The sequence below is a fragment of the Gorilla gorilla genome, chromosome 19, assembly GCF_029281585.2.
Source record: "Gorilla gorilla gorilla isolate KB3781 chromosome 19, NHGRI_mGorGor1-v2.1_pri, whole genome shotgun sequence".
Classification (NCBI taxonomy): Eukaryota; Metazoa; Chordata; class Mammalia; order Primates; family Hominidae; genus Gorilla; species Gorilla gorilla.
Window position 1 is genome coordinate 108,557,382 of NC_073243.2, and position 14,607 is coordinate 108,571,988.

Consider the following 14,607-nt stretch of genomic DNA (forward strand, 5'->3'; position numbering starts at 1 on the left):
TCTGTATTCCCGGGTGAGAGTTATTTGGTCTGTCACTGACATATGCTTCATTGTCATAAACGACATTTTTCATCATGAGCTTATACATTTTTAAACATCATCCTTATGGTCAAAGAGACATGCATGTTAAAAAGTCAACAAATAATTGTCATGGTTGAACCATTTGTCTGCCTCCAAATAAAATTACTTGAGTATAGTTATATGAGTTTCATATCACTTCCATTTATGGGAAAGATCAGCTATCTATCTGAATTAGGGAATGTCTTATTTTCTATTTGCTAGGGTGCATTCTTAAAAATAAACTCATAAGACTTTAATATTTATTCATGTTCCGTTATGAGAACACACATCTTGGACATATCACGAAAGATGAGACAGAAATAAATAGCTGTACTCGTTTCGTAGTGACCTGCATTTATCATCAGATGTAAAAATCAGAACATGAAATTTTGGTAGAAAGATAAAAGTCGGACCACATGCCGAACGATATTGGTGGCAGATGTGATTGTCAGAGGAGTGATGGCATTTCCTCTGAATGGGAGGGTATGTTCCTCCAACTTGGATGCTAGCATGATGAGCAATGAAAGTGTGCTTTGTTCCCCAGCCTTCACATGCTCTCCATACTGGCAGTTATCATTTACTGGTATTTTTGAAATCAAACACTATCCCATCCCCTAGATGGACGCCGCCTCAGTGCCGCTTTTGAGCTGGGCCATACAGTTGGCTGTTCATAAATCTCCAGCTCCATGAGCTAAAAATAAGTGCCACGGGCCACATGCTTTGCCTTTTGACTTAATGCAACTCTATACCTACCCACACAAACATTCCCATACATACACATACACCCCTGGCTTTCTCTGTGGGTGCCTCGGGTGCTCAGCCCAAGGACGTGTTCTCTTAGCACCAACGCCCCTCACATAGCTCTCCAACCCCCAGACACCCATTAATTGACTGCAAATGCAACTTTATTGCAAAATGACTGCAGCTTTATTAAGCAACTGGATTTACAGGCAATAACATAATCAATATAACATTAATATGGCACATAATTAAATAAGATTCCTACAAGGTCCTGCCTGGATCCTGAAATATAGAGAAGTTAATTGTTTTCATGGATGGCATTAACTAGAGGGATCTGAAACCAAAGTTGGAAGAACACAGTTCCCAGTGGTTCTTTTTTCTGGTCCAGCATATTTCATCTGATAAAAATAGGATATGATCCCCCAACCCACAGGCATGCAGTATCACCAGTAACTCCCTCAAGACCCCCTCTCTCCCAGCCCCTGGGGGACAGCACTCACTCAGCCGACTAATGATCTCATGATGAACTGAGGGGTGAAAGGCAAATAGCAAATTGTGTTTAACTTGTTTCCCACCAGCAGAAACAGGACAACCCACCATGGGCTCTTGGAAAGTGACCACAGAATGCACCATGTCTGCCGGAAAATGGAAGAGCTCAGTCCTCCTGGAATGAAGTCAGCCAGCACTGTCTCTAAAGTCATGAGCTCAGATTTCAAATTCAGGGAAATCCGTGTAGAATGTTCTTGCAAAGGGCCCAGTAAGGAAAATACTGCGAGAAGGAAGCCCGTTCAGTGGGAACATGGCACATGTTTGCAGCCTATAGAGTATTTGAAAGACAAACATTGCACACAAGGAAGAGTCCTAAGGGAGGAGGTCACTGTCTCATTAACTCCACCCAGTCCAGCCTCGTAACCACGCTTTGCCCCATGGAGCTTCCTACCTGTGCCCTCCATAATTTCAGGAACTTAGACACTAGCTGCTCACATGTTCCATTACCCTTCATTACCACCTACCACTGCCAAAATTAAGTGTTTAATTTAAATAAAGAACTAAAGTTGATGTAGCTCTTGAACACAGGGTGTACAAAACCATCATATGCAACTCAGTGAGATGAGGAAACAGAGGCATCACCATTAGCAACGCTTTACACAGATTCCATTTTGTATATGATGCTGGCTGGGTAACTTGCAGAAAGACCTCTACCCTTAAGAGGGTCCCAGTCTTAGAAAGGAAGCAATGCAATCGGGCACAGGGCCTCAGTTGCAAAGAGAAGACTTTGAATGCACTTAAGTATGGAGCCCAGTATTGATCCAGAATCAAGGCAATTGCTATTCATCAAGTGAATTTCAACAGGTCCTTGTAAAATCCTCTGAATGAGAAAGTCTTAGAGTCCAGACAATACAGGAAAACAAAGCTGTTCATGTGCAAAGGGTCCAAAGACTGAGTTGTCAGGATCCGGGCAGTGGTGATGGTTGACAGCATCATGACCACAACCAGTGTGGCCAGGCCAGGAGATGCTGGGAGACTCAGAGTGGGAGGAGACACACACGCAGCCACTCTGGCCCAACTTCAAGGTCAATGAGGGCCACCTGCTGGGGCATGTGTGAGTTCTTAGGGATGGAGTCAGGGAATGAAGGCTGAGCTCAGGAAAATGGAAGCAGGCAGATCTGTGGAATCTGGCATGAATGTACCAAGCCCTGGAGACCGGAAGGCCAATGCTGAAGCCCTGCCCGCTCACATCTCCCAGATGCCCTCTGCCCCCCATTACTGGCCACCTTTCTCAGGTGGCCTGAAGACCTTGGGAATGTGTTGACATGGAGTCACTTCCTCACACATGCTGTCACGTGTTCACACTGGCCACAGGTGACCCTGACTAGCATATTCCTTCTTCTCTCCATTCGTAGACAGATTTGTGGGTACTTAGCAACTTCACTCAGCCTTATGGGGTTCATTTTCCTACCAGTAAAATGAGCTGTGTGTACCCTGCAGGGTCCGTGAGGTTATAGCAATGAGATAAAGACATTTGGGATAGGAGACTTTCCCTCAGTAAATACATGAGGTTCACAGGCCTCAGTCATCCACGCTGGTGCCTACTTGAATCAAGTTAGCAACACTGATCCTTGTCTCTCCCCATGCCCTTCCCCCACCACCTCCAACACCCACACACCTCACACATGCACAGACATTACGTGCACATGTCACTTACCATTCAGAAGCATCGTTAGATCCCTCACATCATAGACAAAACCCGACCACGATCACGAGGGTGGATGTCATATCCATGGCAGTTGCACCTTCAGTCTCCAGAGCGATCTGGGGCAGCCATGCCTCCTCCTTTTCTACATGAGCCTTTCTGCCCCTCGCTGCTCCCACAGAGCCTTGTCACCAGAAGGACACTCTCAGAGATGCCCTTCCTGGGGTGTGGGGAGCCTCAGAAACTTTGGGGAGAGACACAAAGAGATAGATGCAAACCACTGAAAGACACTGGCTCCTCTGCTTTTTGCCTCTCGGCTGCTGAGTGCCTTTTCTTCCCCAAACCCTGACTCACTCACCTTTGCTTTCTCTTTTGTGTGGCTCCCCAAAGGGCACCTGGGTTGTGTATGTAAATCAGGCTGGAGCTGGACAGCTGTTCCTCTGGGTTTGCATCAGAACATCAACGACAAGTTCTGGGGGACAGTGTTGGTGGCATCCCAGGTCCTGTCCTCAGGATGTAGGACACACTGCAGGGTTAGCATAGCAACACTAGGGAACGAAAAGGCTAGAAACTTACCTGGGTAAACAGAAACACACACACACACACACACACACACACACAAGCAATTTTGATGATGAAGACCTAAAGAATGCAAAAAGGCTGCTTCTATCATGAATTCACGGCCTCTGAGAATCAGAAGAAACCGGAAGTTGTCAAGAAGTCCAAATCATCCCAGTGGAAAAATGCCCTCCACAACACCATAGCAAATGCTTTCCATCTTCTGGAATGACTCCTCCTTGGGTCATTTCTGGAAACTCCTAACAACTTCCCTCTGAGCCTCTCTTGTTAGAACACTCTTCCTTAGATGAGCTGATTTCTTCCTGGACTTCTCTCCACAGCAGTACTCCTTCCAGCCTCTTAGTAAAAGGGGAAAAATCTGCTAACTCCTCATGAGACAACCCTAAAACAGCCAATGGTGTCATCTTAGCCTTCTCCTTCCCATGTCGAGCAGACACACTATCCCAAACCATCAGCAGGAAACACTCAGCCCTTCTCCTGCATTAGGAGCCCTGATGAGAGATAAGTCACAAAACCAAAAAAAAGGGGGGGGATCCTGAACATGAGACCCGGAATTAAAGTAAATCAAGATGGTCCTCAGGTACTACAGGAAATCCCACTCATAAAGAACTTTGAAAAATGTAATGAATATGTATGTCTGGCCTGTGCACATGATGTAGGGGTTTCATCTGTGTTTGCTTCTGAGTCACCGAGAGAGGAGGCATCAAAGGCATGAATATGAAGAAGCAGGTGCATCTGCCTGTAAAGAATGACCTAGGCCAGCATGGCGGCTCATGCCTGTCATCCCAGCACTTTGGGAGGCCAAGGCGGGAGAGTCGCTGCAGTCCAGGAGTTTGAGACAAGCCTGGGCAACATAGTGAGACCCCATGTCTATAAGAAAAAAATTTAAAATGAGCTGTGTATGGTGGTGTGCACCAGCTACTCGGGAAGCTGAAGCAGGAAGATCGCTTGAGATTGTAGTGAGCTAAGATTGTGCCACTGCACTGCAGCCTGGGTGACAGTGAGACCCTGTCTCAGAAAAAAAAAAAGAAAGAAAGAAAACAGAAAGCAAAAGAAGCTATGTGGTCATCGTTGTGAGTTGACATTTAATTCTAAAGATCCAGCAAATACCATCACTAGCCCCTGAAAATCCTGTTAAATAAAGTGTATGCATCTCCAGGGAAGTCACAACAAACAACATATTTCTTCTCTCTCTCTTGTGTACAGAGGAGAAAGGAAATCGGCATTCATGGATAGCCCACAATTTGCTCAGCATCTTACTTGAGAGGAATTATAAATATCATATTATTTTAAATGTGCATTTCTAGAACAGGTTAAAATCTTAGTGGTCCAACCGCACAAATAAAGAAGCCAAGAGAAAGGCAGGACCAAGGCCCTGGATGGCACCATGGTCTGATGCAAAGCCTGGGCTGTTTTCTCGAGGCTCCTGAGCCTGAGCCCTGTAGGTAGAGCATCCTGTGAGGCCCATTGGACTTTCAGTCCTGAAGGCCGAGGGCATCCCATTTACCCACCCATGGAGGCAGGAGATGGCTCAGCCCTTGCTGGTGGGGGTACACAGGGCCCTGGCTGCTCTCCCAGTGTGGGAGTGTCCCCCGCAAGGGCTCACTGTGACACTCAGAGGAACACAAGAAATGTATGCATTGGCAGCCCTCTGCATGCCACGGCAGTATGGGTCTCCTCTTCCATCCTGTACACACCGGACCAGGGGTGGCAATACAGGAGTAACCAGGATCTTCACTGTCAATGGAAGGGAAAACTGGAGAACCAGGAAGATGGAACCAACTGCAAGTTCTGAGAACCGTGGACACCTGTTTTACATAGAACTCAGATGTCTGTGGCAATGGAGAAACAAGCGCTTTTCTCCTACAAAAAGAAGGTTGCTAACAATACGCCGGCCTGTTTTATTCTGGTGTGAAAAGACATCATTAAGAAAAGAAATAGTATTGCCTATTGATGAGAGAAAATTGAGAAAATTGCAGCCCAATTTTAAAAGGAAAATATTGCAACAGATCAGCCCCATCCCTAGGGGTTAGTGAAGCGATGGCAGGGGCTGAGGGCCACAGAGGGCCATCAGGGAGCAGGGCACACAGAGGCTCCCATGGCAGGGGAGCTCCCACAGCCCTTCAAGGCTCAGAAAGACAGCCACACCGTCACACACCAGGCAGGCATGGCAAGAGCCCCACCTCCTCCCATGCCATTGGGCCGGGGGCAGGGGGTTATATTCAGAGGCAATAGACCTCAAGCTTCCAAGGTGACTTCTGTGTCCCAGTCCCACCAGCCTTAAAATCACATGAATAGTAGCTCCAGCCTCACCAGATCCATTACTCCTTGTCAACTACAAAGAATGCCTGGCACCCCACAATTGTTCCTTAAGGTTCAGGAATTTTAATGATCCTAAGTCAGGACTAAGATACGTTCTCCTCTATCTGCCTGCGTACATGTGTTGACACTTGTGGGAAGTCATTTTAAAGACATCTCTTTAGGGCCAGGAGATAGGCTTTAACTTTCTAAAATATGAACTGCTTTTACATAACACATGCCACAGCACTGATTTTTGACTCATTGAAATTAAAATGTCATCGGTAAAACTCATCCACGAGCGGAAATTCCAGAGAACTTGCCTGTATCTGAGCCCTTCAGGAGGTGGAAGGCAGGGAATGAGAACAAGGGCTCACTCTCATTCCTACCTAAGAGTCAAAAGTCATGACCTGCACACTGATGAGCTCTGGACTCTCCCTCCAACAGTAACATCTTCCTACCATGGATAAGGCATTTCTGCAACTTTGATACTCCCTAGCACTTAGCAGCCAAGAGGCTGGAGTCAGTATGCAATGTGAGGGACGAGGAGGTTATGCAACTCTGGGAAGTTACACCCTTCTACTTCCAAAAGGGAAAAGAGATTGCAGAGTGATTGTTAAAGCCCCAGAGGAATTCTTCCACATCAAAAGCTATCCAGAATGAACAGTTGACTCTGGTAATTGTAAATATACCCGAAACATGTGCATTGAATTCAGCCCCTTAAAGTTATGGATGGGTGTACCCAATTGCACAGTGTTTGAACACCTCGAACTTTCCAAAAATATTTGGGGTTCAAAGTAAGCTTCTCAAAAAAAATCAAATCCATATGTTTCTTTTTCATTTATACTTACCTTATCAAAATGTTTGCTTTTAACAGATATTTGATGCCCAAAATGTTTGGAGGGCCTTTTTCTTTTTTTTGAGACAGAGTCTTGCTCTCTCACCCAGGCTGGAATGCAGTTGTGTGATCTTGGCTCTCTGCAACCTCCATATAAACATGGCATCTTATAAAATAACAAAATAGTATTTAAATATAGGCATAAGTTACAACATGGAAAGTCAGAAAACCATGGAGAGAGTTTAGAGATGTTTTGAGGTCAGGGGATCGAGACCAACCTGGCAAACATGGCGAAACCCTGTCTCTACTAAAAATACATGGTCCTGACCACATCTATGTATTTCCTTACATTTCTCTTGATTTGATTGGAAGAGTCTTTTTTTTTTTTTTTTTTTTTTTTTTTTTTTGAGATAGAGTCTCCTTCTGTCACCCAGGCTGGAGTGCAGTGGGGCCATCTGGGCTCACTGCAACCTGTACCTCCCAGGTTCAAGGGATTCTCCTGCCTCAACCTCCCAAGTAGCTGGAATTACTGGCATGCACCACCATGCCCTGCTAATTTTTATATTTTTAGTAGAGACGAGGTTTCACCATGTTGCCCAGGCTGATCTCAAAAACGCCCGCCTCGGCTCAAGTGATATGCCTGCCTCGGCCTCCCAAAGGGCTGAGATTACAGGCGTGAGCCCTTGTGCCCAGCCACCTTTCTTAACAAAGTTAAAAAAAATCTTCCTTCTTAGAAGTATTGCCCAAGATAAAATGAACATCAGTCCATGTAAATTAGGCTGGTTTCAAACTTGGCTAAGAAACTCTTTTCTATCTTTATTTTTCTATGTGGGTGACAGAGGGAGGAAAAATGAAGAGGAAAGCAAGTGTCTTGGGTGTGGTGATCTTTTTGCTTTTTTTCCCTGGAAAGGTCTCCTGGGTTTTGTGTTCCTTGTCCTACCTTGGAGGCCACCTGGGGTCAGCACTCAGGTCTCATTCACAACACTGTACTCAACAACATTTTGTTATTCCCCAGTATTTTATTATTACAATTATTTTATTATTCCTTTCACTGGGGGCTTCCTTCAATGTGGACTTTCTATCAAGGGTCCGCAGCCTCGTTCACCAAATGAGAGACTCTTACTCACGGCATCCATTTCATTACATCTTGGACAACTGCCATCTACTTTTGGAATTAGCAACTGCATGAATAGTAAAAAGGAAAATGTGCATGAGTAAAGGTTAATTATGTCACAAATAATCAGCGGCCCTCCATTGCAGAGAAGACCCTTGGAATGAACTGTCCCTAGAATACAGAGTCCAAAATGCCACCGCTGCTGCTGGCTGACAAACGAATCTGCCATGCATTTCAGTTCCAGCTATAAGGTGGGGATCAGGCAACATTTCATTATCCCCTTTTTAACTGCTGGGAATTGATAAATGGCCCTGATGTCCACAGACACAGTAGGACATCAGCGAAGATCTGTTGTCACCGTGGGTTCTGCACAACCAGAATGTGTTCACAGTGACCAGGCCCCTCCCCCAGGAGCTGGCCAGGGGAGCACTGCAGAGAGCTCCCAGAGGTCCCCTCCCTTGGTTGAGCAGAAGCAATGCTCACCATTAAAGATTAATTTGTTTGGCTCTGCAATAAGTTAAAACCTTCCCATCCCAGTTCAAGTGTTAATAAACCAGGGCGGGTGACACTGGACTCTTTTAGTGGGGTCTTCTCTAGCAAGAAGTCATTTAACGCAGCTTAGGGTCGAAGCCTAGGCTACACCTTCAGCTTCAGAATGATCCTGATTTAAAATGCACATTCCTGGACCCGCTCCACTCCTGCTGAAACAGGAATTCAGGAGGGGGTGGCTGAGGAATATGCATTTGTAACAAGCTTCTCTAAGAGTCTTCTCCCGAGGGTGAGAGGTATCTGGGAACAGGATAAAGAGAGAGTAGATTACGCAGAGGGAGAAACCCAGTTCTAGGCCTCCTCCCCCACATCTCCATCCTGAGAGCTAGCGTGCTCTCTCTCTCTCACACACACACACACCACACACACACGAACACACACTTGGACAACTCTTGAGCCCACGATGCTGGAGGACCCTCCGTCTGAATGCCATGTGGGAGTGACCACTGGGGCTTCCCCTGCCTTCTTGGCAAGGTTTCCTCATGCCTCTCCTTCTGGGAGCCCTTGCCTACCTGCAGGCTCTGGCAGCTCATGTTTACTGGTAATACGGCAAGTTATAGAATTTTAATAGGGAACCACTAGAATTCTTCCATCAATACATCTCTGCACATCCTTGCTACTGGCGCAAAAATGCCAAATGTGTCTTTAGGAGCATTTAAAGTCAGAGACAAAACAAATATAAAATAAAATAAAACCATCAGAGCAATATGTTCTTGTGTATACTAAACCTATTTATTTTCCTTCACAATTCCATATGCTTCACTATTGTTACACTGATCTTTAGTTTTATTCCATACGCTTCACTATTATTGTTACACTGATCTTTAGTTTTCTTTTTTTCACAAACAAGATGTTATCTGAAATTAAATTTACAAACCCCATCCCAACACCGTGCTGAGCAAGGAAAGCAGACAGCTGACCACAGGAGAGTTCAAAAGAGAAGGACAAGGAGAATGATAAAAACTCCTGGATGAAAAAGAACAAACAAAGGAATACAGGAGCAAAATGTCCACCCTCGGGATGTGATCCATCCACACGGAAGCACCAACAACGACCCGTCCAGTGCTGGGAAGAGAACACAGAAGTAACACATTCTAATTCAGGGACTAAGATTGAAAAAAAAAAATCCTGTAAGCGTTCAAAGCTGGAGGTGCAATTCACAACCTAATCAGAATTCAGGAACTGGTCAAGTGGTGTGATGCAAGAGCAAAGAGACGGAAGGAAGGAAGCCTTGGCATGTATTTCTGTCTTAGCCCAGGGAGCAATGAGGGGAAACCAGGGTCTGCACGGGGAAATATGCGGCACACACACGCCACCCTCGAAGTGTCCACAAGGCCGGCCGCGGAGCATCCACCTGTGTTCCCTCTGGGGTGGCCGGGAGGCACGCTTGAGACAGGCCCTCGTCTGCTGAAGCTTGCAGAGGTCTCGATGCCGGGGGTGGGTGTCGGGGAAATCAGCCACTCTGCTGGGGTGTATTTATCGTGAGTAATCTTTCAGCCAGAAACCAACTGAGACTCTGGCCCTGTGCTTTTTATGGAGAGGTTTCCTTTACAGGCAATACAAAAATACATGGGTTTCTCATCAAATAAGAGCTGTGAGAAAAGGCAAAGGAAGGAAAAAAGTCTTCCCAGAATCTCGAACCTGCCCTGGACATCCTCCTTTGAAGCCCCAAGTGATGCCTCCTGAATCTACATGGCTGCTAATATGTTTGCATTGCTGGGTTTCATTTTATTTTTTTACAATTCACTGCAGGACAGCAAAGTCAAAAATACACTATTCTGATCAACAGGACACATCTGTGGTGAATCCACACAGAAGCAATTAATTTCCTGGTGGTATTTTTACACTGGGGGCCTAATGCAGGCCCCCGTTATACAGACAAACACTCCAGACAGCTCCTGCTGCCTGATAAAAAATAAATCAGATTGCAGAGGGCTGTGTGGCCTAGGACCGCTACAGGCTATGACTTGTAATGAGGCATCCCAACACTAATTATGAAGCTTATGAAAAAGAATTGTCGAACTTGTACTAAAGTGCACGCTGTAATCACGTTAAAGAAGGCAGGCCTCAGAACAAGCAGCCTGCAGTCACCTTGCTCAGCAGAGTGGGCCGTGCAGGCGTAGCCAGGGCGTGGATCAAATCACAGGAACAGTCTTATTGTGTTTGGCAAATTGGTCACCATAAATTCGATAGAAGAGCAGGTGAGAATCACAACAGCTTGGTGAGGACTCACACATCAGAGTCTCCCCCACTCACGAACACCTGGAAGGGAAGGGTCGGGGACACCATCAGGTGCACACGTCGCCAACGCAGTATTTTATTTTTAAGCTTATTCTGAATCTTCTCTAAGGTTGCAAAAGCAATATTTCAATGTACTCTTTCAGGAGGGAAGGAGAAAAAAGATTAATAAAGATGTTAGGAAGCTGAACTGCTGTGAGATTTGTTTAATTATTCCCCACAGGACTGCCCCCGCAATCTGCTGACATTTAACCCCAACCTTGCAAATCCTCAGTAAATATTAATATACCAACTCAAACAGGGACCGTTGTTTTATTGGTTCACGGAGCTTGGAGAGATTCGCCACAGCAGTGAAAAATAATGTGCACAACTGAGGAAGACCGGCTTCTTTGATTTCACCTTCTGCTGCGCACATGAGCTGGGAGCATCGACCAAATGGAAATGCTGTTACTTTGCACAGCTGTAGAGTGACACTTCAGATGCCTTTGCTTCCCTTTGTACAGCCTGCTGGAATAATCCCAAAACCACAGTGGCAAGAGATTAGAAAGGAGGCAGAAGGGGAGACAGAGAGAGGAGAAATCACACTTTATTATCTGGAAGAGTGGAAATTTTAATAATGCAGAAGACCCGCCCTCCAATCTGATCAGCTTTGCCAGAACAGTGGGCCCAGGATGGGGGTCAGGAAGGGAAAAGCGGACTCCAGCCCCTCCTCTCGCATCAGCCCTGCCTGCCCTCCCTGACCCAGGGCCACATATCCCACGTGCATATCTGAGAATGGAAATGGCCTGCTTCGGTTGAGAGTTTGCTAAAAGAAAAAAATTTTAAAAAATTACTGGTTGCTTTTTAATGTTGCCATGTGTTTGTGTGTTAAGGAGGGCAGGGGGAGAGGGAGGTGGAGGCATTTTTGGAGGGTTTTTCTTTTGAGGGGGTAGCTCAAACTTAGATATCGCTTACTGACTTATCTTCTCATAAATACTCTGAAATTCCTAATGGTTGAATGCTTGCTGTGGGCCAGGGAAGGCTCCAAATTCTTAGGTGTAAGAAAGGGGGCTTCGGGTCCACATGTGGCTTTCAGATGTACTGTGCTGCAGAGTGTAATGCGTGATTAATTTTATTCATAAAAATGTTAATCACTTCATTGTGAGATCTTTTTAACATTCACTGCAGAGAGCACCTTTTTTAATTTCTCTTGCCCACCATCTCACAGATGTATTTAATATTTTCAGTCATTTCTGCAGCTATCCAAGGCTCTGGCAATTAAGCATATGTTTAAAATTCAGTAACAAGCAAAGATACAGCAGCGACAAACAGCAAACAGGAGAAGACAGAGAAACATACACAGACACACACACACACACACCAAGAATGAAAGTGACCAGCTGGGGAATCCTGCAGGCTGTCACCCCGCTATCAGGGCGTCCGCAGCCTGGGTGACCTTCCAGAGCGCCGCGCTCACAGATAGATCATAAACACGCATGCAGAAACCGAGCTGGCTTCTTCCCTCATCGAAAGGGCTGTTTCAAAGGGGAATCGGAATTTAAAATAAAAGCCCTTCAATTTGGAAGATTTCACCGACCTTGGCGTCATTCCCACCATTGCGTTCTGCCTGAGGGCGTGGGACCCGTGGAGGGTGGGTCGTGGCTCAGCTTCTCGGGTGGGGCGGGAGGAGGGTGGCGCTAGCTGAGTGCCCGGTCTCCCTCCACCCCCACCACCTCCTGCCATTGTGTCCCCGCACCAGCCCCTGCGCTCGGGACTCTGGATAAATGGATTAGGGGATCAGAGACACCCGCTGCGTCTTCAGAAGCCCAACAGCAGCCGCGGAGAGGGCGGCCGCTTATGCCCCGCCCGAGGGGAAGGAGGGGCGCTGACTGCTCGGCCTCTTCCCCGGGTCGGCGTGACCCCCCTCACTGCCCAGAAAGGGCCAGGGCCGGCCTTTCCTCGCGGAGGGGCGCCGGGTTCAGGCGGGGAGCTGGGACGGCGCGGACGCGAGCTGACTCCGGGGCGCGTGCTCCGCGTGGTCACCATTCAGGCCCACAGCCTGGGATCCTGCGGCGCGGCCGAGCCTTCTCTAGGTCCCAGCTGCCTGGCTTGCCATGTCTTGCCACCCAGCGCGCAGCTCCATCCCTTGCTCCCTCCCGGGTTCAAGGCCGCCTTTTCTCTGCCTCCTCATTTAGAGCAATCCTAACATTTTAGGTCGCTCCTGAAGCCTCCTCAGTCCCAGGCCACGTGGTGACTTCCGTGGGCCTAAGGCAGACTCCTTCTTCATGAGAAACTTATTAAAAATTTTGTTTTACCACTCCATTGGTATAAAGATGAATATATTGATATACATTAACACATTTTCTTCGACCCAAAAATTACCGGGTATTTTTATACGAAAAAAATTAAACCATTTTCCTGGGCCCCTCAAAATACTCGGGGTCCCCAGGCCCAGGGCTCGCAGTGCTGAAGTCACCGGCCGGGACCGCCTTGGCATCTGGCCCCGTCCGCGCTCGCCCTAAGAGGTCCATTTTCAGACGTCATTCTGGGGCGAGGGAAGGGGATCTGCGTCCAGCCGCCAGTCGCCGGGTACAAAAGGCGGCCAGCAGTCCCCGTGGGATGACCTTGGCAGGCCTCTCAGCTCAGGAGTCATAATTGGAGTCGCTGGCTTTGTGGGGAGTGCCGGAGAAGACCTGGAAAGCATGGCCTCTCCCTGGAGCCGCTCCTATTGCTCTGGGGTTGTCCATGCGCCAGGGTCTGCGGCCAAGTCACAGAAAAAGTCTCCGGGTGGGAGAGGCGGCTGGGTGCCCTGAGTGGGGAGCTCTCCTTCCACACATCTACGCATTCCCCACGCTCGCTGGCTCAAGGGGCACCTAAAGGTGGGTGGGCTTCTTAATTCCCCAGAATGCGCCCCCTCCACTGTTTGCCCTGTCTCCTGGCCCCCAACTTGGACTTACAGCCCCAGGGCCACCCCACATTCCCTCCCCACCTGGTGCCACATGCTGACTTCGGGGCCAGTGAGATGGCAGGGCCCTCTGTGGGGACAGAGAAGTCACCAGGCATTGGGAGCACACTCAGTGTCTGGATCCCCAAAACCTCCCTTTCCTTTCTGGAGGGCTCAGAGCCTGGCTGGCTCCTATGGCAGTGCTGGGTCCTGCGGTGTGGCCCGCGTTGCGGAGGCGGTGGCCACTGACCACTGGAGGTTCCTCTGGCCTTGCAAGTTCTTTCCACAAGGGCACCATGAAGCTCCGCTCTTCCGTGGGGCCAACGCTCCCCCAGCCTTGCAGGCGACCCTCCCCAGGCTCTGCTACCTTCCCTTTTTTTTTGACCTCCAACTTACAGTCCCCACCAACGAACAGAGCCCTGTCATTTTGAGAAGTGCATTCAGTGGTCCACTCTTCCCAAGTCGAAGTCCACAAACCCCATCTCCACTTGGAATCCCCAACCCCACCCTAGACCTTGCCTCTGTGAGAGGAGGCACCAGCGACCCACTGGCATCATGGTTGGGTTGGGCAGGGGAGGGTGGAATTAGCATTCCCCTCTCAGGCAAGAGATTCAAAAGCAGAGAGGACAGGGCCTGGCTGAATCCTCCATGTTGAAAAGCCAAAGCCAGTGCCTGTCCCAGGTACCCCTGGGTGCTGTGGCCCACCGCGTCCTCTCTCCTTCTGCCTCCCTCCCTCACTCCAGCTTCCTTGCTCTCTGGCAGAGTCCCATCTACAAGGACGACCGAAACTTTATAGGGCATGATTCATCCGTGGCGCACCCCTTGGAGCCGAGGCGCGTATTACATTAATCAGTGTCAGACCACTAAAACCGAGATATGAATATGAATTCTCCATATTGCAGGCGAGATAAATGTGCTGGTGAATGAAATTGATCGGAGGACGGTGGGCAGGATGGTGGGAGCAGGGAGATTTCAGAGACTCCAGCTCAACCTTTGGGCTGGGGGCTGCCAGGGCTGTAGCACAGAACGCGGGAGCCCGGGACCAGATTTGTGTCTTGTTCCCCCCCCCCACC

The 14,607-nt window shown here is 48.1% G+C and overlaps 1 long non-coding RNA gene across 1 annotated transcript; it reads right to left on the reverse strand.

The window, feature by feature from the left end:
* Positions 1-970: 970 nt before the first annotated feature.
* Positions 971-13,565, reverse strand: LOC134757634 (uncharacterized). The gene is made up of 2 exons (XR_010131855.1): positions 3,354-13,565; positions 971-3,239 (listed from the first exon to the last, which is right to left on the reverse strand). It is a non-coding gene; the product is annotated as an uncharacterized lncRNA (long non-coding RNA).
* Positions 13,566-14,607: the final 1,042 nt, after the last annotated feature.